The following is a 22,461-nucleotide window of genomic DNA, read 5'->3' as shown; positions in this document are numbered from 1 at the left end:
TACCCTCAGGGCCATTACGGCATTACAGAGGGGAGTGGTTACAAAAAATGAAATTTAACAAACAGGAGTTAATTAAACAGGGAAAGTACAAACATGACTACTACACATACATTGTTAGCTAAGGCATTCAGGGAAAGAAAAAAAAACAATAACACAGTATAAAATACATCCTAGTTAAACAATGTTAGCTATGGCATTCTTGAATAAATGATGATCCGTGATGGTGGCCGTCGAAGAAGGAAGGTGATTCCACTCATTCGATGTGCGTGGTACGAATGACTGGAAAAAAGTTTTTGTTCTGCAGAAAGGAATGCCAACCTTATGAATGTGTCTAGTCTTGATGATAAGTACTGAGGGGGTGAGATAAGTTCGGTATGAAACTGCGGGTGATAGAATAACTTGTGAAAAAGGGAAAGGCGAAAAATTTTGCGACGTGATGATAAGGATGGTAAGTTAAGGCTAGATTTCATGGCACTGATGCTTGCTGTTCTGGTATAGTTAGAAAGAATGAAGCGAGTAGAGTTATTGGGTGTGTAATGTCTTGACTATAATGATGCGCAAGACATTGCTGTACATGGATTATTCCGTGGTGTTCTCTTACGAGCGCTAAATAATTAGAATCAAATTTCTTTCTCGTGCTATTTCGGTTTCAACAGCCTATAGCGATGGCTGTGACGCCAACGTGTGTTTATAGCTAACAAGGCGAGAGCGGGGCCTAAAGCTGGTCCTTCATAGTGCAGATATCGCGCTTACTGATACTGATAACTGTTGCTATTCTGTGCATGTGCTGTTTGTGTCAGTTGTCTGCATTGTGCTTATGGTTCACAGGTCACGGGAGACATGAAAAAACTGCGATACGTTGATTAGTCATTTTACTTCGCTACAATGCAGTCTGCTTCAAGAATCGGAATGACAACGAATGTAGAAGCAGAGATTATATTGTAGTTTTTTCATGTCTTGCGCTTCTTGACCTATAAGCCACTTTGACGGTACAGTCATCGTTCGGCTGTTAAAAACCGAAACCGAAACAGCATGACAAAACATTTCCCTGCTCACAGATCTACAGTATTTACCGCGAAGAAAGAAGAACTGTGAAAAACGGTCATTTACGCTTGTATTAAAGAAAAAAAAGGTATTGTTTTGAGAGTTCAGTGGTACAAAGCGGCGGCGTGATGGTTACGTAACTGTGGAGGCCGAGACCGCGCGCCAACAGCGCAGTCTATTTTTCCATGGTGCGCTCCTTCGTGCCTCGCCTTCGTTGAGTGCGCCTTTTTGGTACTCGGTTCGAAGGCTTTCTTTTACCAGCAGGCCGTGCACTTAATCGCAGCATGCCTCCTAAAAAACGGTAACTTGCTTATTTTGAGCCCGGTGCGTCGTCAGCGAAAGTTCCGCGGCAAACCGTGTGGAGCCAGCGGCAAAGGGAACCGTGGAATGAAGTTTCACAGGTGAGCCGTTGCTCATGGCACGTTTCCAAATAGGCCCGCTACCCCCCAATTTCTCCCCGTACTCCTTGGGCTGTACCTTGTGCTTCTACGAAAAAAAATAAAAAATCGATGAGCAGAGGCAAGTAAGCCTGTTTCTAGCGTGTCGTGGGGCCCGCACCGAATCGAGGCGAGTGCATATTTGAGGGATAGGGGCGGATTTAACAGGCAGTGGTGAATAGGTGAGGCGTGTTTCCGAAGTTAATGGAAACAACCATGGAAGAATCGTCTGCCAGCTTTTTCCGGTTACAAATTTCTCCCATGCACTGCCTTCTGCATAGCAAATGCCATGCATCCGTGCATCGTTTATTCGCTGATCTATTTGTGCTGCGACATTGCATATTGCACCGTAAGATCAGCGCGTGCTGTGTATGAACGCGTCCTGAGCGCAGAAAATGACAATTACGAAAGGTACGAGTGTTTTCTCGAGTGTATGCACGGCAGTCGGCTGTGTGCGCGAAATAGTTTAACGCGTTTGTCATTATATATTTGTTTTTTTTTTGCTGCATCACGAAGGCAACGAAGGCTGAGCTTGCACAGTTTAGCAAACGATTGATGTATTTGCCTCAAAGCGTGTAAAAGCTGCCAGTGGGCTAGCACATACATGCAACCGTGCGCGCAGCGCGTCTCAACACGTCCCACTGCGTACGCATAGGAAGCATCCGACCGTTTACATTATTGTGGTTGTACTTCATGCGAGTACACGCTACGAAGCAGAACAGAGTCGACGTCTGGTTGGTCTTGCGATGATGCAATACAATCAGCGGTGTTGCAGTGGAAATAAATTAGTGTTAGAAGCGAATTAACACAGCGACTGCCGTGAAGCAAGCAAGCAGGGGGAGAAATTTGGAACCGGAAGTAGCTGTAGCGGACGACTTTTCCATGAGCCTCTGCGCTGACTCTGGAAACGCACCTCACCCATTGAAAGGGGACAATCTATCCCCCTCCAAAAGCCTGAAATTTTGCATAGGAAAACTTTGCTTATCCCAATTTTCCGAAGAACAAAAAATCTCCAAGCAGTACACAGTTCAAGTGGTTTGCCCTCCCCCCCCCCCCCCTTACACACATACACACACACACACACTGATGTACTACCCTACTGCCCTTTGCCCCAGAATGAATCTAAATTTTCGTATAAATGTTGAGGTGTTCAGAGGCAATTCTTGAATTCAAGCGAAGCCACATTGATATGTGCACGTAGACTTGCTGTGGTGACTATGTGTTTAGGTGCTTGGCAGTTGAGCCCGAAAATGCATGTTTGGTTTCTTGTGTGCCCTTTTGATAGTTTAGTGTTAGCTGCCTGTGAACCAGGCAGATGCGGTATTATGAGAAAATGTATTATTTTATTTGCCTATGTTTCCTGCCCACTCAGTTGTGCTAATGCTTGTTCTATGCATGGGCTCATGCCGCTGTTGAGTAACTCTCTTTTTAAAAATATTAGCATCTCTTGTTGTTGTCTGCCTTGTGTGACTGTTGTGAAATCATACTCAACGAAACTGGCAATTGATGCTGAACTGTAAGGCGGCTTGTCGCACTTTCACTCTTGGTCCTACCTTTTTAACACTTTCCGATATAAAATTTAAAGGAGTGTAGATACCAAATTTTGGTTGCCTATGTTTTCTTGTTTGTAATGGTGCGTTAGACGTTACTATACATGGAACACCATGAGGTATCTGTCTACAGCTGCCAAATAATAATCAAATTTCATCTCTCACCTGATTCGGCTTCTGTTACAAAAGCAGTGTGATGGCTACGATGTCACGTCAGTATAGGTCACATGAGGCATGAAGACAGCTGCAATATAATCGCTGCTGCTTCACTCATTGCGATTCTGCTGCTGTGGTGGCTCAGTTGTTATGGTTCTCTACTGTTGACTTGAAAAGCGGGGGTTAAGTCCCAGCCACTATGATCACATTTCAGTGGAGTTGAAATGCTAGAGTCTCATGTGTTGCGCGATGTCAGTACACATTCGAGAACCCCAGGTGTGGGTGAAATTATCCGGAGCCCTCCACTTTGGGATCCCTCATAGCCGGGGTCGCTTTAGGACGCCACAACTCCCATGAACCATGCACCAAACCCATTGCCATTCCAGCTCTTGCGGCAAGCTGTCTTTATCACAGTGAATTAAAATTATGAAGCAGTGATTATGTTGCACTTTTTATTTGTGTCTCACGTGACTTATACTGACCTTTCACGTTGTAGCCATTACTTGACTGTTGAAGCTGAAACAGGTGAGATACGAAATTCGATTATAAATTATTTAGTGATTGTAGGTCAATGTCACATGGTGGTCCATGTATACTATCTCTTATGGATCATTATAAGGAAGAAAACATAAACCCGTGATGAAAATATTAAAATGTGAATGGAATCGGAATGATGATCATGCGGAATGATACCAACTCGGGGTATACATGAACAGGTTGCAGTCATTCACTTCGATACTGATGTTTTTTTCTTCTGTTGCTGATGTAGCCTTTCCAATGTTTTTTGTAGCAAGCTGAAGATGAGGTGCATGACAACGCCTCTACAAGTCATCCCAACTTGGATGATGAGCCTTCAACCCTGCATCTTGATGACAGTATTTCTGATGCACAACTGCCAAGGCTTGATGAGGACACCAATGGGCTTGACAACCATGTGCTAGAAGACCCCGATGAAGACTTGTCGGAATTTATCAGAGTGAACTCCGAGTCGAGACTTCCACACAGAACACTACCCACCTGCAGGCGATGCTGCTTGTATTAACATTATTAACATTTGTTGTTGCTGCTGGCCTTCCTTGGACACAAGTGGACAGCTTGTTGAAGCTGTTGAATGCATTTCTTGGCTAGAACGTCTTCCCATCGACAAAATATGGCTTTAGGAAGTTATGGGATTTGCACAAATCAAGGATGGTGGAAGTCCATACATACTGCCCAACGTGTGAGTGCCTGACATCAAGCTGCGGCCTAGATTTCCAGCACTGCACTAATTGTGCAGCCACAATGACTATGGCACAGCTGGTGAAAAAAAGGAAGCTTTTTCATAACTGTCGACCTCAAGCATCAGCTACAGTGTCTCTTAAAGACGTTTGGGGATATAGTTGGCGCAAACCTCCAGAAACTGACAGCTGAAACTCATCAGGGAGCTTATAAGGATATCACAGATGGCCAACTGTACAGAAAGGTCCGCCGTGAAAGGAACATGAATTGGAGTGATCTGACTGTTACCGCTAACAGCGATGGATCGCCAGTATTTAAGTCGAGCAAAGGGTCAGTCTGGCCAATTCAAGTAGCGCTTAATGAGCTCCCTCTTCCCTACCGTTGGAAGAACATCCTCATCGGCGTCCTTTGGTTTGCCAAAGGTCACCCACCTACTCGCCTCTACTTGAAGACATTTGTTGAGAAATTCCACACTATGGGCAGCTTCACGTGGTCATTTGCCAGCAAAGTTGTGCAGTCAACAGTGAATGTGTTGTGCTTTTGTGTTGACTCGCCAGCCCCCGCTTCACTGCTGAATGCTAAGCAATACAACGGATACTATGGCTGTTCTTGCTGCCTTCAAAAAGAAAAGCTTCTTGATGGTAAGAATTGTTTCAGTCATATTACAAGCTTTGCCTCTTCTGATTTCTGCACACTGTACAGCTCTAAGAACATAATTTTTTTGCTTAAATGCATTCACATGCAACAAGCAAGATACTCGTATCCCATGTGGTTGGTATCAACTGTTCCCAGGTATAAAAATACTGTCCATATCAGTTTGAACAAGGTTGTGTTCTAATACAAAAACAACTTGGTGTTGCAGCAACTTGGTGATGGAGGGCCATGATGATGACGTGACAATCTGTGCTTCCCCATAAAATCAGTGAAATAAATTTCACTTGGGAAGGATTATCACCCATATGGGGGAGAGAGAGACTCGAAGATGGTATGGCAGAGAAAAGGATGGCAAAGTTGCTTGATTGTGACAGCTGTAACTCTGCTGTTTAGTCTTTTAAAGAAATTTTTCTATTCACATATTCCAGAGATGGAGCCTGACAAGTGCCAGGGTATAGCAGTTTTCGACAATAGGGATCACAGGTCTTCTAAAACTCCTCATAAGTATTCTGAAACAAAAGGCTGTTGTGGGGTGCTTCGTTTACTCTCTAGCAGGCATAATGACAAAGGAAGGACATTTTGCGCGTTGGTGAGCAGTCACATTTAGCTTTGTGTTTACTGTGAGAAATATGTGCAGATATGCAAGGGCACTTATTTCTAGCTGCGAGGAGATTGGGTGCTGTTAATTATGTGAGCAAATGTCTGTGCTGTCTGTTTAAACTCTTGTGATAAGTTTATTGTCTAGTGATCCAAGACGTACGAGGTGTGAAGACTGGAATCACAGTTGTCACCTGTGGTGCACATGTATGGATTCAGAATGGAAAAAATTGTCACTTGGAAATTCTATCTTACACAAGCACTCTTGTAAACTTTTGTACCTCTTCCTGCAGAAGGTATGCACATTAAAGGTCAGGAAGGTTGACTGTGCAGGTCAGATTCCATAGTGATCCTAATAATCCAGAGCTTTTCATTAGCATCTCCCATAGCCTAGGTCTACCTCTTGGAAGTTGGGTTCTGCTGTGAAAAATAGGGCATGCAAGCTCCACATGTTGACCTATTGCCCATGTACATATTCTGAGTGTAATATGAAAAGGCTAATTTTGTAAAATGGGCTTGTGCATTGATTAAAGGTAGATGTGGTACCATTGCATGTAGTTTAAGTTATTGTAGCATTTCATAACCATCACTTACATGTGCATTCGTAATCTCCTGTCTGTTCTTTAGCATGTATTTCTTTGTTTAGTATGCATAGTACTATGAGAAATTTATCTGTCATTTCTTTTTTCAGGCACCCTGAAATATATCATGGAGGGGCGAGATATGGTCGAGCGATGCCATGACACTGTGTACAGTACAATGAAACTTGCAGCCAAGCGAGACCGTCCTGTGGATGGTATGAAGGGCTTGTCAGCCGTTGCAACCCTCAGCACATTGGACCTGTCATGGGGCTTTCCACCGGACTACATGCACTGCGTACTGGAAGGTGTCACATCGCAGCAAATGGAATTTTGGCTGTGTTCACCAGGAAGTGCCTGGCACATTGGGAATCATGTGAGGGAGTTGAATGACCGCCTGTTGAAAATTCGGCCACCAATTTCACCAGATTGCCAAGACTGGTAACTGAGCGCTCGTTTTGGAAAGCTACAGAGTGGAGATATTGGCTTCTTTATTACAGTGCACCTTGCCTCTTCAATATGCTCCAGCAGAGATATTTGACGCATTTCTGCCTTCTTGCTCAGAGTTTATTTTTACTCTTACAAGCAAGTGTTGAAGAGACAGATATTTTTTGTGCCGAAAGGCTTCTTGTGGAGTTTGTTGAGCAGATGCCGATTCTCTATGGTGAACACACCCTGACATTCAATGTGCACCAACTTGTGCACCTTGCAAAATCTGCGCGCATGACTGGGCCACTGTGGACAACCTCTACCTTCCCATTTGAAGGAGGGAATGATGACATTCTCAAGCTGGTTTCTGCAGCCAAAGATGTTCCACATCAAATAGCAGAGCGCTTCATCATGCGAGAGGTGCAGAAGTCCCTCAAGCGTCTGGTACTACTGCCACCTTACCTGAACAAGCAGCAAAAGCTGATCTCGGGGAAGCAAGGCAATAAGCTCCAGTTAGGAGTATTAGGTTCGCCATTGAAACCTGGCAGTCTTGAATGCCATATTCTGGATTTGATCTGCCAGAACTTTGGTGCTGTGCCCAGTATGAGTGAATACCTCAGAGCACGTATTAAAGGGTTCACCGTACATAGTGCCAATTACAACAGGACCGAGAAAACGTGCTCTGAATATATTCTAACAGATGATGGCAAGTTCTTGCGAGTGATCAAAATCTTTTTAGTGGAAAACAGTATCTTCTTACTCTGCCAAGAACTAATTACCGAGGAAAGCTTTATGCCTTTCATGTTCACTGCTGAACACCCTCCGACTGATGTTGGGTTGTGCCTAATTTGTGAGCAGAAAGTTAATTCACCTTGTGTGCTTGTGGCACATAGTGACCAGTCACATATTGTGAAGGTGCCCAATCTCTATGAAAGTGATTAGGAACAGATGCAAGGGACAAATTTAAATTGGCTTATAGCCAATCCCTGCGACGCTGCGTATGACCAGAAGTTTTCTATGTTGTCCGTCTAGAGCCCAATTAAGCATGCTAAAGGACACTGTTCCCACACTGTTTTTTTTTTCACAGTCCATTTTATTTGTTTGTAGTCTTATATTTTAAAGCATTGGGTCGATGCTTCTTTGAAAGGGGAGAAATTCTGTTAACCTTTGTAGTGTTTGTTTATTCTTCAGTGTGGCCGGTGCGCCGCTTTATTGCTTTGGCTGTGATGCAAGACGCGACCAGATTTATCTTGATTGATCGCATCCAGGCGGAGCCGCTTCTATGTTATTCCAGAATGTTCTAGTAACTTTGCACGCTTTATCTCGAAAGTTCGCTATCAGCTTTAAATTCAGCGTGGCCAAGAGCGGCAGGTATTCTGTCCGACCGCAGAGTTCGCCTGTTGCTACGCCGCCGCGGAGTCATTCAGTTCTTTGCTTGTGCAAGTCAGCACAAAAAGAGTTTCGGTTAGAAGCAATTTTCGCTGTCATCTTGCTCTCCGTACTGCAGTCACCACTCTGTGACAATATTTGCCTCAGTTGTATGGAAGGTGTGCACCTTTTGCTGCATATGTCATTTGACGTTTATTTCCTTGTGCTGTTCTCGATTATTGTGAAACATCTCTGCATCTCTGTGTTGCACTGTTATAGGTCATTGTATATAGAAGAAGCATTCTGTCTAATGTCCAGTGTGTAGTCCTGTTTGTAATTACTAAAGTTGAATGTGGCTTGTAATCGCATTTTTCATATGCCATATTTGGCCTAAGGTTCAAATGTATGTGTTTTTGTTTGTTATGTGAGATGGTTAGTTTGTTATGTGAGGTTTGTTAAAATAGCGCTTCATTTGTAGTGTAAATAAAGAATTATGATGTTTGATATATAATTTTCACATATGTTTATGAGAACAGGTTAGGAGGTTGCCTTAATTATCATTCTACTCAACATTGTTTCACAGAGGCGATTAGATCTAGAAGGGTGACCTTCTGCTGCATACGTTCTGCTTGAATTGGTATGTTGAGGCATTTGCATCAGCACATAACATCCAGTGAAGCAAAGTTAGCGCATGCTTAAGCATGAAACACTTCTGCCCTTCGCTTTACCTGAAAAATGGTTGGTATAGTTCTATACTGCACTTTGTGATCAGTGCGATGCGCGTTAGACAAGAAGTCCAGATTAGGATGGATGCACTCTACCAATATTTGTCTTTGCTGTGTATGCCCCCAAACTGAAGTAAACTAAATTAGGTACTGCAGTGTGTTTTTATACGTTTACAACAGCACACTAACTTCCTGTGTGTGTCAGCCAGAATGTGGTTGATTGGTGTCCAAACCTTAATGCCTATTCATAGTGTTTTTCATGCCAAAATTAACCAATCGACTCTTAAGTGCAATTTACGACCAAAACAGTGTGCACACCGCAACCCATGCAGTCTGGTGTATGCACTACAGCACACTAACACTGCACGCTGTGGGTACCAAAATACACCAATCAAGTGCGGTGTGCATGCTACAACACACCAACCCGTTGTGGTGTGCCCGCTGCAGCACACCAACCCAGTCTGGTGTGCACACTGCAACACACCAACCCAGTCTGGTGTGCACACTACAACACACCAACCCATTCTGGTGTGCACACTAGGACACACCAAACCGGGCTGGTGTGCACACTAAGACACACCAAACCGGGCTGGTGTGCACGTTACAACACACCAAAACGATCTGGTGTGCACACTACAACACACCAGCCCGGTCTGGTGTTAACATCAGAACAGACTACAGAAGCTGGTGTCCACACTAGGAAACACCAGAACACACCAAGCCATCCTGGTGTATTTTTCAACTGGGTTGTTCATAAAGCGAATCAAAGTTAGTTAAGCAAAAATATATCTTCTTTCGCAGTGCCTTTAAACTCGGCGCCTTGTATGAGTCGTTACATTCTCCCAACGGGTTGTGCGTACTCCAGTGAAATCTGTTTACCCGGATGCTTTGCATTTCATTACTTTGCAAAACAAACAGGATTACTTATTTCGAGCTGCATTTTCTTATTCGCCAAAGAATGCCGTTCTAGCAGCTTCTCGTTCACCGCGAAGTCAAGTACGAGGATGAAACGTTACCTGCGCATTATAACTTTGCCCCAAGCAAACATTGTCCTGGAATGCAGGCATTGCGAACGCCTTGCCTCGCGCACTTTGGAATTTTCTTGGTTCACGGCCGTCTAACTGGACCTGTGACTCCTACTTTATTTCTCCACCTACTTCCCGAGCCATGTGAAATAGCCGCTGCATTTTCTAGAGTGAGCAGACCACTGCGTGACCCAAAGAAAGGAGCATTTTTTTCTCCACTAGAAAGCAAACATGCTCGTTTCGTTGGCGTCAGGGAGCCACATCCGTAAAATTCGTCGCACGTGTTTCTGGACAGGCATTCCTGCAGTTTACATTCTTGTTGCATCACTTGTTGGCAGCTGTGGGGATGAGAGCTTGTCTGTCCTGTTGATTCGTCCTTGTCTTTTTGCGCGCTTAACGACAAACGTGGTTGTCAGTCTAGCCCAGACACATACCATAATGAGAGATTTATTGCCTTGCCCGACCACTACTGAGTGAGGCGGCAGGCCAGCGTCTTTTGGTAACTGGAGCCGATGGTTCCGCGGATGCGTAGAAGGCAGCCCCGTTGCTCGGACTCCCATTTTTTAGTTTAGCTTGTCAGGGATAATGGCATAAAAAGAAGGGGTTAGCAGAGCCTAATTCTGTGAGGTTACTTTTTGAATCAGTCACTTTAAATGATTTTTCTTCAAATTTTGAAAAGACAAAATAAATGCGTCAGTTAAATTTCTCATGGAATGAGGCTACTTACCAACTACGAATCAGCAAAACGCCGTCTGATCGTAGTTGTAGTCAACACCGTTGAGAGAGAAACTCGACTGTCTGCATTATTCTTTTGCGGAACAAGCAATTGAGAAAGCATGAAAGATAGGTTTCAGACATGTCGCAGCTGCACTCCTCAGAGCAGTGTGACTACGGACCGTTTGCAAGAAAAATTTGCTATTACTGCTGCGAATTCCCCACAGACGGTGTAATATTAAGGCTACGGGATCCAAGAGAATCCTGTGAACTGGGCGTTATCTACGCAGAAACAGCTATAAAGGGCAGGTCATCCTCGGCGCTGCTGGCACACCCGAGAAAAATAGGGCCGTGCAACAACAAATGCAACATAATTTTACTGAAATCGGCGATCATGACACCTAAAACTACAACTGCGAAGGAACAGCAAATAGCTGCTGCAGTTTTTCAGTGCGGCCAGTGACTGGGGAACATAATTCACCCTCATTACCTCTCGGTTGCAGCAAGGTTAGAGCGACGGCATCATGCATAATACACGCTCCAAAGTGCCGGTATATTATTCGCACGAGCGAAACAACTGTGTACTGCACATTTCCAGTTGGGTAGTATTATTCCAGCCGTGACGCAACCGCAAACAAAGCACGCCACATGCATAGCGCCTGTACGCTACCGGCGCATGGAACCCAAAATGCCGCTGCGAGGGGTGGCACAAATGTTGTCCTCACCCTGAAAGCGGAGGCGCGCGTACATCAAGAAATACTGTTGCTCGCAACGCCATGTCAAAAAAAGAAAAATGAAGACATGTGCGCAGAAACGTTGGCGCACAACGCCACCGATAAGCAGCGCGCAAGTTTCTGTTCAGTTATACACTGGAACGTTCTCCGGGCTAAGAGCACTGACTGGGCCTTGACTGAGTCCTCGAGACGTTTACAGAGCAGCGACATGTGCTATATACAGAAAAATGCTATACAGTATAAAATTAAACAGAGTGCATGCATATAACAAGTAAAACATTTATACAAAGCACACAAAAGAGGACTCGTATACAGAGTTATATAACCTCAAAGTACGAGACTGAAGGCAATTCCAATTTAGTGAAGTATTCTAGTAGTTTTTGCGCGAAAAGTTATTCATATGTTTATGGCTATTTAATATTAGAGGTAGATTGCGCTTTATGGACTGCAATTTCTAAGTTGTGCAAAAATGAGGAATGAGCCAAGGGTAAATTCTACGGGTAGCAACATCGTGTTCGTGGCGTGATCGCGGCCTTACACATTGCAAATGCATTATTTGGGTTGGGCTTCTTTCTGCCGGCCACCTCCAGTTCGAAACTTAATGTAAATAATGACGAATTTTTATTTCGCATGACCATTTGCGGCGAAAGAGTGCCATGGCACAAGGTTATTTAGTTTGCTCAAGGTGGGGTCAAAGACCGATTTGCAAGCATTTGATCCCAATTATGAAAAGCACCAGATCAGGGGAAGGCTTGTACAAATTGTATCACGGGTGGGTACCCGGCAGCACTGGGCATCTCACCCCGCACCTCCGGCATGGAAGGCGGATGCTCAACCACTAGGCCACCACTGCGGTTAAAACTGAATGTGCCTGGCACTCCTGCAATCAGCTCTTATGGGAACAATAACACCACATATTACAATTTTTCTGCTACGGTCATTAGTAACGTGTGGAAAACTGTTTCCGCTGCAGATGTACATTACTTAACGTTGAAGGCTAGCGGAGCTTTAAACTTCCTCAGGAGACCTGTTATGCTGGCACCGGTTAATATACAGAAAACATTATAACAGTCGAATGATCCTCCCATTCTTGTGTTCTCGTGCAGCAGTTTGGATCCACGTTGTCAATCAAGCATGCAAAGCTTAAACGCATGCGGGCACGTACTGCTCGCTTTGTGTCGGGGGACTAGAACTTTTCAAAAAAGATCTAGAGCTCGAAATAATGAATTACTTGCGCTCGTCGCTGTTTTATATTATTCTCAACTCCAGAACGGTCATCGGAAAAGATAGCTGTCTAAAAAAAAGTTACATTTCTGATTTGCGCTGACAGACGATACCAAAAGAGTACTCGGAATCGATTGAAAGGTTAACGTATGCAAACACAGCTTCTTCGCTAAGACAAAACATGCGTGGAATTTTTTCTTAGAACAGGTTGCCTCAGGGACTCTTTCATATTTTATCAAAGATCTGAAAAGTGTTCTGTTTAAACAAGTCTGACCGTTGCGTTTTTCATCTGGTTGTTATTCTTGTTTCCGAGCTACAGTGGGACCGAAAGATCAGAAAATCACGTTAAATGCCTGTATGCGTGCAGTGTTTTGGTTTTCCCTCGTCGTCTTTCGCAAGAGAATTCACCTTTTTTATGTTCTCTCATTGCTTCTGCTGTGCCCTCCCCCCCCCCCTTCCCCCCTTCCCACGCTAATGCCGGTAAGAATGCTGCAGGTATGTGAGTAAAAATATAAATGAATGGAGTACAGATAACTGAAAATGGAACCGATGCCAAAATGTGTTTCTCAAAATGACTGCTATGAGTTTCTCATCATCGCCGTTGATATTTAGCCACCCGCACCCCGCATACCTAATAATTGGTTCACGACTCTAGGCGGAAACACTGTTTTCACGGATGTTCTAGACCATGTCGGTATTTCACGCGCCTGTTCATGAAATTTTTGCACCTTTAAATATCGCCCGGCCTAAAGCACCACCGATTCTAAATTCGAAGCACGACGCGTGTATTCTTGCTAACGCGGGCACTAAGCTGCTTGCGTTGCTCCGTGGGCGCAAGTCTAACGAATAAAAGCTGTAAGTTCAGTTCCTTCCTGGTGGCCGCTTGTTCTCTGTCTTCTCAGTCTTCACAACTATGTGACGATATGTTCAAAGAAAAATAGAAACAAATACCATTAATTCAAATTTATATGTGATATTAGGGGTGCAATCGAAAAGCTCGAGATTGCCTCCAAACATGGGTGCACTTCTCACAATAAGAAGTCACCGACTGAGTATGGAGAAAGCTCGCATACACCCCTAAGCAATCGTATATATTTTAATGCATGCAGTTTTATAAATAATAAAAAAATAGAACCTCGGAAGGCATAGAAACATCAAAGTTCATAACCAGATCTTCGAGACTCAAACTGCAGATTTATACGGCGGGGGGTTTGCACGGGAAGCATTTGACTGCCCTAATTCTTCCGAAAACAAACATCATCGCCTGTGTCTCTGCATCGAGTTGGGTAATAATAATAATTAGTTTCAAACTTAGCGAATAGTTCAGAGACATAATTTATTTTACAAACTCAGAAAATACCTTAAAGCTGTTTACGTTGTAGTGACATTTTAATAAGAAAGGTATGCTCTTAGCACAAAATAAAATGTTGCCAAAAATAGGGGGAAACGTTTCAAATATTTTGAGTGCTCTATTTCGGTTCTAAATTGGTGTCGTGCCGCACACCAAGGACAATGGGAAAAGTGTGACAGAAGTATGGCGTTGTAAACGAAGGTCGGATACTGAATTCTAAACGAAAGAATGCCTTGCGGAAAACATATGCGCATTTGGCAAGTTTCCTAACAATGTTGGGAACATGAAAGTGCCGTGATATTTTATAATAATGTCACACCCAGATTCTTTACAGCGGAACCCGTTATAATGCATGTATTACGAAGCGTGTCTGTTCAGGGTGCCTTATTTGTCTGGTGAGAAAAAAATGCACAGTTGAGATTACCAGCTTAGCGCAACAGTCAGCTAAAGCGGTTGTAAGTTTTGTTTAGCCATTTAGCTCTGTACGTGGCTGCAAAACCTACCTCGTCAAACAACAAACTAACAGCGCAAATGCGAATCAGCGAAATCTGATGTCGATGCCCGTCGCCGCCTACTGTCTCATTCTCTTGCAGAACTGTCAGTCTTTTCCACTCCCTCTTTTCCCCTGAACGCAGAAAAGGTGATTTCCCTCGCTCACTTTGCCACCTGCCAACCACGTCAGGTGGCGCCCAGTGAATTGCAATATTGACATTTAAATAAATGCAGATTATTAGTTCAATAACGTAGATTCTCAAAGTAACTGAAATTGAGGCTTTGCTGTGGACGCTGTTCCCACGACAGAATGGAGACCTTTAAGGCTAAAGACGAGCTTTATCTGCTTTCAGTGTGAAACAGCTTCGGTTTTTGCTTAGTTAATTTTCCTGTACAAGGTGCAGCAAGTTTATGTGGTCTCTTAGTGCCAATGAATGTGCTATTTGCCCGCAAGGAATACTCTCATGTGGTTTGCATATGTGATCAATTCAGCACTATTATCAATACTGAAATTTTCACCAGCAGAGAAACTAAACAGTGTGACGTCCTGAATACTCTCTGGCGGCACATACACTAATGGACATATTTGAGGTCAAACATTTTTAATTGGTACCAATTACTGGCGATGCTCGAAATAATGTCACGTTGGTAATAAGCGGCCGAGGGTCAACAGCGGCGTACCAGGATCTGCGCTTCCAGAACACTTCCACACACACACTTCCTCATCTTCTGGAAAGGCGCTTTCGCCTACACGAGCGCTGGCGTCATTAGCCCCCCTCCTCCTTCAGCCGCCACGAACGCAAGAGGGGTCTCGTGAAGAGTTACTGCGCCCTTTCGTGGTAGGGCTTCAGGCGAACCACGTGGACCACCTCGGAGCGGAGATGGCGTCGAGATTGCTGAGTCTCGTGAGGGACGACTTCATAATTCAGGGCCCCGAGGCGTCGCACAATTCGGTAAGAACCGAAATAGCGGCGCAAGAGCTTTTCACTTAGGCCGCGTGGTCGGATTGGGGACAAACCCAGACAAGATCAGACGGGAGGTATTCACCAAGCCGCCTCCGCAGGTTGTAGCGTTGTGCGTCCTGGCCCTGTTGGTCCTTAATGCGAAGCCGTGCGAGTTGGTGGGCAGCTTCGGCGCGTTGTAAGAAGGATGCTACGTCGTCATTTTTGTGGTCGTCTTGGCGCAGCATGGCATCGAGTGTTGTATTCACCTGACGGCCATAAACGAAGCTAAACGGTGTCATGTAGATGGTTTCTTGTACGGCTGTATTATACGCGATTATTACATAGGGCAGTACGTCGTCCCAGGTCTTATGTTTCACGTCCATGCACATGGGAAGCATGTCTTCAATCGCCTTGTTTAGACGTTCGGTCAGTCCGTTAGTTTGGGGTTGATAAGAGGTCGTTCTACAGTGACCGGTGGGACTGAAACCTAGAATATGGTGCAGGAGCTCAGAGGAGAAGGCAGCCCCTCTCTCCGTAGTCAAAACTTGTGGGCACCATGACGTCAAACTATTTATTTATTTATTTATTTATTTATTTTATTATTTATTTATTTCAGGTTCCTTCATGGCCCTTGGAGGGCATTAGAGAAGGCAGTGAGCGGTAACAAATTCGCACAGAATATATACACAAAGGGTTATTTAAAACAATAGCTAGCGCGTGTATTTAGCAGCATAATTACACAAGATTTTTAAGTGAAGAAATTACAAAGTAAACAATATTGCAAAAAAAGTATGAAGCGAGAAAAAACTTTAGGTTTGAGAAACAAAACTATAAAAAGTAGTGTTAAGGCATAAGGTCATTTAGAAATACTCATAACACCAGCTTTAATACAAAGCAATGACAACACAGTTAGCAACAGTAAGCGGCAAAAATAACGAAAATGCAAGTGTAAAATTGGGAACTGGGCTACTTCGAGGGCGATGCTACTGATGCTGTCTCTGAAGAAAGCGTGAGATAATCAGTCGCTACGATTATCCACCATATTCAGTCGCTACGATTATCCCCGATTATCCACCTGAGCCTGATGTAGGGAAGGGCCCCAGAAAATCCATGCAGACTTGTTGAAACGCTTGCGAAGGCGGCTCAATGGGCTTAAGGAGTCCGGCTGGCTTCAGGAGCGGAACCTTACAGAGCTGGTAATCCTGGCAAGTGCGGATGTAATGTGGAACATCATGACCCAGGCGAGGTCCGTAGTACTTCTCTTGAATTCTGCATTTTGTTCTAGTAACACCAAGGTGGCCGGAAGCTGGTTTGCCATGGCAGGCATAAAGAATTTCATTGCGTGGGGTCACGGGAATGAGCAGCAAATATGGCCTAGTGTTAGCAGCGAAGTTCTTAATGAGAACACCGTTATGTATGCAGAGAGACGACAACGCTCGCCTGAAGGCTTTAGGAATTCTGCTGCTGGCACCTTCAAGATAACTAATGACGTTGCGAAGATCGGGGTCGGCGCTTTGATGCTCGGCGAAGTCGTTGGTATGTATTGCACTCAGGAATACTGCATCTTTGTCATCAGCGTCTCCGGAGCTGGTTGCACAGGAGCACGAGATGAGCAGTCTGCATCTGCGTGTGTGCGACCGGATTTGTAAATGACGGTGATATCAAACTCTTGAAGCCGATGGCTCCAACTAGCTAGGCGGCCGGAAGGATCTTTGAGATTGGTAAGCGAGCATAGTGCGTGATGATCGGTCACTACTTTGAAGGAGCGGCCATAAAGGTGTGGTCTGGGCTTAGAAACTGCCCACACGATGGCGAGGCATTCTGTTTCAGAGGCAGAGTAGTTGGCTTCTGTCTTGGACAGTGCGCGGCATCCGGGAATCCGGGAACAGGTAGTGGTGTACAGGTGCCTAGAGCTTACGGCGCCACCTCACGGACAACATGAGCAAGTTTGCTAACCTGAGGCTGTTGCTTGACCGGAAAGAGTTTCGTCAGTTTTTCCATCAAGATGCATCGAATAATCTCACGTAAGGAGTCTGCCGAATTCACCGTAGCGCCCTCCACAGTGGCCGTGCGCGCCGATGGTGTCGTACGAACCTACTGCTGAGCCCTTATGTCCAGAGACTTTTCGACACTGCTCACCTCCTTTACGAAGTCAGCTACAGTCACTGGTGGACTTCGAACCAGGCCTGCGAACAGCTGTCCTTGACCCCTTTCATCCGGAAGCACACCTTCCTCTCCCCCGACAAGCTTGGGTCTGCACGCCGGAAGGGTCTCTTCATTTCCTCCACATACACCGTCACACTCTCAATGGGGAGTTGATTTCGGGCAGCCCGAGTCGTCTCGAAGAAGATTTCTAGAAAGCAGCAGAAGCCGCACCAACCGAAGGCAAAGTGCGAAGCAGTCGTCGTCCCCAGCGGAGTTCAACTGAATACCGACTACTGCCGGACCGTACGCGAGCAAAGAAGGACTGGTTAATTCCGACGTCAACCATGGAAACGACACCAGCGCCCATTATCTTGGACCAGCCCCGACTACCGACCGCGTTTAGCGGTTCACCGGCCGAGGATTCTGAAAAATGGCTCGAACATATGACCGTGTCGACGTCTTCAACAGATGGGATGACCATACTAAAGCAAGAGAAGTTTTCTTTGCCCTGGAAGAACCAGCCAGATTTTGATTCGAGAACCACGAAGCTTCCCTGGCGACGTAAGAATCATTCAAGCGGGAGTTCCCGAAGGCATTCTCAAGCAAAGCCAGAAAAGAAATAGATCAGCTGCTTATAAAATTGCGCAGCCAACACGCGAATGAGACTGTGACCGCGTACATACAAGACAGGAAGCGCCTTTTTCGACGTGTCGATCCTGATATGAAGAAGGGGAAGAAGGTGGAGTTCTTAATGCGTGGTGCTAAAGAAGCACTTTTCGGCGGTCTGAGCCGCAATCCACCGAAGACGTTCGCGGAATTCACCAGTGAAGCAGCCGCAATTGAGAAAACCTTGAAAGCATGAGCCCATCAATTAGGAGGGTAGACGTGTAGGCCAGTTGGTGAGACATGAAGGATCTAGACACCGCAGCGGACACGGGACGGAGAAAGAAGACGACACAGGGCGGTACCAAAGCTTTCAAAGCACACATTTCGAAGCCAAGCGTTGAAGAATCCCACTTGCCTCCAGCATTCTGCTTTTAGAATTTTCGAAACCCTTTTCCAATGTCCTACAGATGGTCCAAGCGCCCCGAACATTGACGAAACGTCAAGGGGGCAGGTATTATTTCACAGGCAATAGGCATAGGCCCTAGCTCTGCACGTCTATTGCCTGGCAGGCCGATGCGCCTGTATGGGCAGTGGCGAAGTATGTGCCCGGAAAGGCCACAATGGAAACACAGTGGGCGGCTGTCGGGAGTCTTCCACCGGTAGCATTTTCTAGTTCAATTGTTCGTTGCTTCGTCCTAAGGTGGGGGTCAGGATCCAGCGGTTGCCATTCTTGTAGAGCTGGTGCCCTTAGATGAGGGCTTGGGGGGTCTCGTCGAGGCGCAGAACTGCGTAGTGCGTAGGCATTGGTCATGGCTTCAGCTGTGGTTGGTGTAGTCTATGAAGGGGAGCCAAGTGCATGCTGCACTTCTTGGCGGACGATTTCGTCAAGGGTCGCTACTTGACGCAGCTCTTCCCGTACAGTTTCGCTGATAACAACCCCCAGGATGCCTCCGAATGCTCTTCCGTCCGAGAGGGCAGTGGAGGTCAATTGAGGCTGTCGAGGAAAACGTTGGGCTGATGAAGGAGCTAGACCCCACGACCGCTCCCCGGCCATCGACCACGGGAAATCGACGACTACCTGCGCAGAGGGGAGTACGTGTCGTCAAGCCGTCTTTCCCGCTCCCCGTCGCCGTCCAATGCACATGTAGCATCACCGGGCCGCACCTACACCACGGCTCTCCGAGGAGGGTCCCCTAGCCCCCTAGGGGAAACTAAACAAAGAAACCTTTGGACGTATGTTTGCTTGCCGAGGAAACGACGACAATCCTCCAGCGACAACGCCATATGAAGACGCCGCACCCACTACGCTGACGCCGCATACGACAACCTCGACCACGACGCGAACCGCCTTAAAAACGACGCTGCCATCAAGAAAAGCTTCGCCCACACGCCCCACCCACAATTCACATAGCCGACGAAGCCATGACCCGACGCCGAGGACGACATGCAAATCCAGAGCCAGGACATCCTACTTTATTTATTTATTATTTATTACAGATACCGCAGCGCCCAAGGGCGTTATTGCAGGGGGGGAAACACAATAAATTCTGCTCATTTGGCCGAAAGATACACGCAATAACAGAAATATAATCACACAACTAATAGATGAGGAAAAACATGCACTGAAGGAAGACAACCACGCTCCACAAATAAAATAACACTAATGAAATGAAAAAGAAACGCGCAAGACAACTGCGCGCCACGTCACACATCAGATAAAAATGCGCGGAATTGTCCTTCCGTGCAGCACTCAGTGACGCCGGCTGGTAGCCTGTTCCACTCATTGATCGTCCGTGGAAAGAACGAGGTTTTATAAACATCTGTGCGGCACTTAATCTCTCGGATCTTCCACTGATGATCAACTCGTCTAGAAAAAAAATGAGGTTGAAGCAGATACCGGTCTTTGTCAATGCTCAGCTTACCAAAATAGATGCGATGCATGATTTGTAATCTCAAATGTAATCTCAAAGAGACGTGACACTAGTTGAGAAGCTGTAATTATTGGACACAAATCTCGCAGCATTATTTTGGACGCGCTCGAGCCTATCACATAAGTAAGCAAACTGGCGGTCCCATACAGGACAGGCGTATTCAAGAATTGGTCGAATGTAAGGGAAATACAGGAGTTGTTTGACATTAGACGGTGCTTTATTGAACTTTCTTTTTAAGAAATTAAGCATTCTGCAGGCTTTGGATGTAGTGTACTCAACTTGCCTCGTCCATGTTAGGTTAGATGAAAAATAAACGCCGAGGTACTTGTATTCAAGTACTTTTTGCAAGGGAACATTATGTAGTGAGTAATTTGTTTGTAATGGCGAACGCTTTCGAGTGAAAGAGACAAATTGGCATTTTGTGGCATTCAAAGACATTTGACATTTTGAGCACCAGGACTGGATGGAATCCAAGTTTCGCTGTAGTTTTAACGCATCAGAGGACTTTTCCACAACAGTGTAAACGACCTAATCGTCAGCATAGAGCCGAACTTTGCAGGTAAGATCCAAAACAATATCATTTATATAAATCAGAAAAAGAAGGGGTCCAAGAACAGACTCCTGTGGTACACCTGAGAAAACGCTTACATAACCTGAGTGCGAACCATTAATCAAAACACGCTGCATGCGGCCCTGAAGATACGAATGAAGCCAATCGATGACACTGGGGTGCAGACCAAGACAACATAACTTATGTAACAATAGTAAATGAGGTACAGAGTCGAAGGCTTTCTTAAAATCTAGAAATACGCAATCTATTTGAGAGCCACGGTCAAAGGAAGAAACCAGATTATTACTAAACTCAAGCAACTGAGTAGTACAGGAAAAACCTGACCTAAAGCCATGCTGAACTTCTGTAAAATACCCATGAAAGTCAAGGTGTTTTATGACTGCGCTATATATTATGTGCTCCAACGTTTTACAGCACACACTCGTTAAAGAAATCGGTCGGTAATTAACAACAGAGCTTTTTGAACCACTCTTATGCTCTGGTACCACATTAGCATTTTTCCAGTCATTTGGCAGAGACACCGACTTAAGTGATGATCGGGACAAGATGACTAAGTAGTAAGATATTTCATTCGCGTAAGACTTTAAAACAAAGTTAGGAACACCATCAGGACCACCGGCAGAAGATGAATTGACATCACTAAGCAATTTTGACACACCTTGGTGAGTAAAAACCAATTCAGACATGCTTTCAGTGACAGATTCACGAGTTAACGGAAGTTCTCTTATGTAGTACATTGGCGCAAAAGAAGACTGAAAAAAAAAACATTAAAGCAGCATGCCTTATCACCACCATTAGTAATAACTTCACCATCATGGTCTAAATTCGGTATTCCGACTTGTTCACGTCCATTGTGTTTCAAAAACGTCCACAATTCCTTAGGATTATTATGCAGTTTTGATCCCAAGTCACTTAAAAAGCTATTTTTAAGAGCTTTAATTTCAGTTTTTAGTGTACTGCCAAGAGCCCGAATCGACTGCAATACTGCAGGGCACCGATTTTTTTTTGTATGATTCTAGAAGGCGATGTTTTTTCCTGATAAGCTGTCTGGTTCGCCGTGTGATCCACGGTTTGTCGCGGCGGCGCTTTCCGGAAAGGCTTTTAGATGGGATATATTTATCAATTAGGCATTCCAGCTTATTCTTGAATACTTCCCAAAGGGAATTACAATCTAAATTCTGGTTAAGATCAATAAATTCAGGAAGGAAAGACGCAAGTTCGTTCCTCATTGACGTATAGTCTCCCTTATTAAAAAAGAAAACCTTTCGTGATCGACCTTTTGAAATTAAATAAGGAAAATGCCGAACATTAGCGACAACACTACTGTGGTCGCTTATTCCCGGTATGGCCAAAGTGTCACGCACTACTGAAGGCCTGTTGCAGAACAGTAAATCTAACACTGAAGATGAGTGCTCAGTTTCTCGTGTGTGCTCAGGGACGCACTGATATAGGTCATTAGTAGTAATTAATTCATAAAAGGATTAAGATAATGAAGAATGATTCGCACGAAGAGGTTTGTAGTCTACCCATTTGAAATAAGGCATGTTAAAGTCCCCACAAAAAAGAAAGTCATTTTTTAAGCTGAGTAGAAATTCATACAACGAACTGAAAGCGTCAGGGTTGGTAGCGGAAGGAGGACGGTAGACAGAGCCAATAGCCAAGTGGTTATTGACGGCCCGAAAGTCATCGCTCTAGTGGACACAGGAGCCCATTATTCGGTGATGAATGAACCATCTGCTGCGGAGCTCAGGAAAGTAACGACCGCTTGGGACGGCCCGCGAATTCGCACCGTAGGTGGCCGCCTCATTAAGCCAACACGACGATGCAGAGCGCGAGTGACTCTCAAGGGACATACCTATCCCACGACCTTGGTGGTGCTACGGCAATGTCCCCGCGAGTGATCTTGGGCATGGATTTCCTTAAAAAACGTCAGGCGATCATCGACCTGCGATCGAAGCTGATCACACC

At 45.1% G+C, this 22,461-nt stretch overlaps 1 long non-coding RNA gene across 1 annotated transcript; it reads left to right on the top strand.

Moving 5' to 3' along the window:
- Positions 1 to 1,234: 1,234 nt before the first annotated feature.
- LOC149361500 (uncharacterized) lies at positions 1,235 to 9,497 on the top strand. The gene is made up of 3 exons (XR_016288962.1): positions 1,235 to 1,445; positions 3,978 to 5,046; positions 6,348 to 9,497. It is a non-coding gene; the product is annotated as an uncharacterized LOC149361500 (long non-coding RNA).
- The last annotated feature ends 12,964 nt before the right edge of the window (positions 9,498 to 22,461 follow it).

The sequence above is a fragment of the Amblyomma mixtum genome, chromosome 2 (genome assembly GCF_055824585.1).
Source record: "Amblyomma mixtum isolate Tamu chromosome 2, ASM5582458v1, whole genome shotgun sequence".
In the NCBI taxonomy this organism is placed as follows: Eukaryota; Metazoa; Arthropoda; class Arachnida; order Ixodida; family Ixodidae; genus Amblyomma; species Amblyomma mixtum.
The sequence above is the reverse complement of the archived record's forward strand: the minus strand, read 5'-3'. Positions and strand labels throughout refer to the sequence as shown.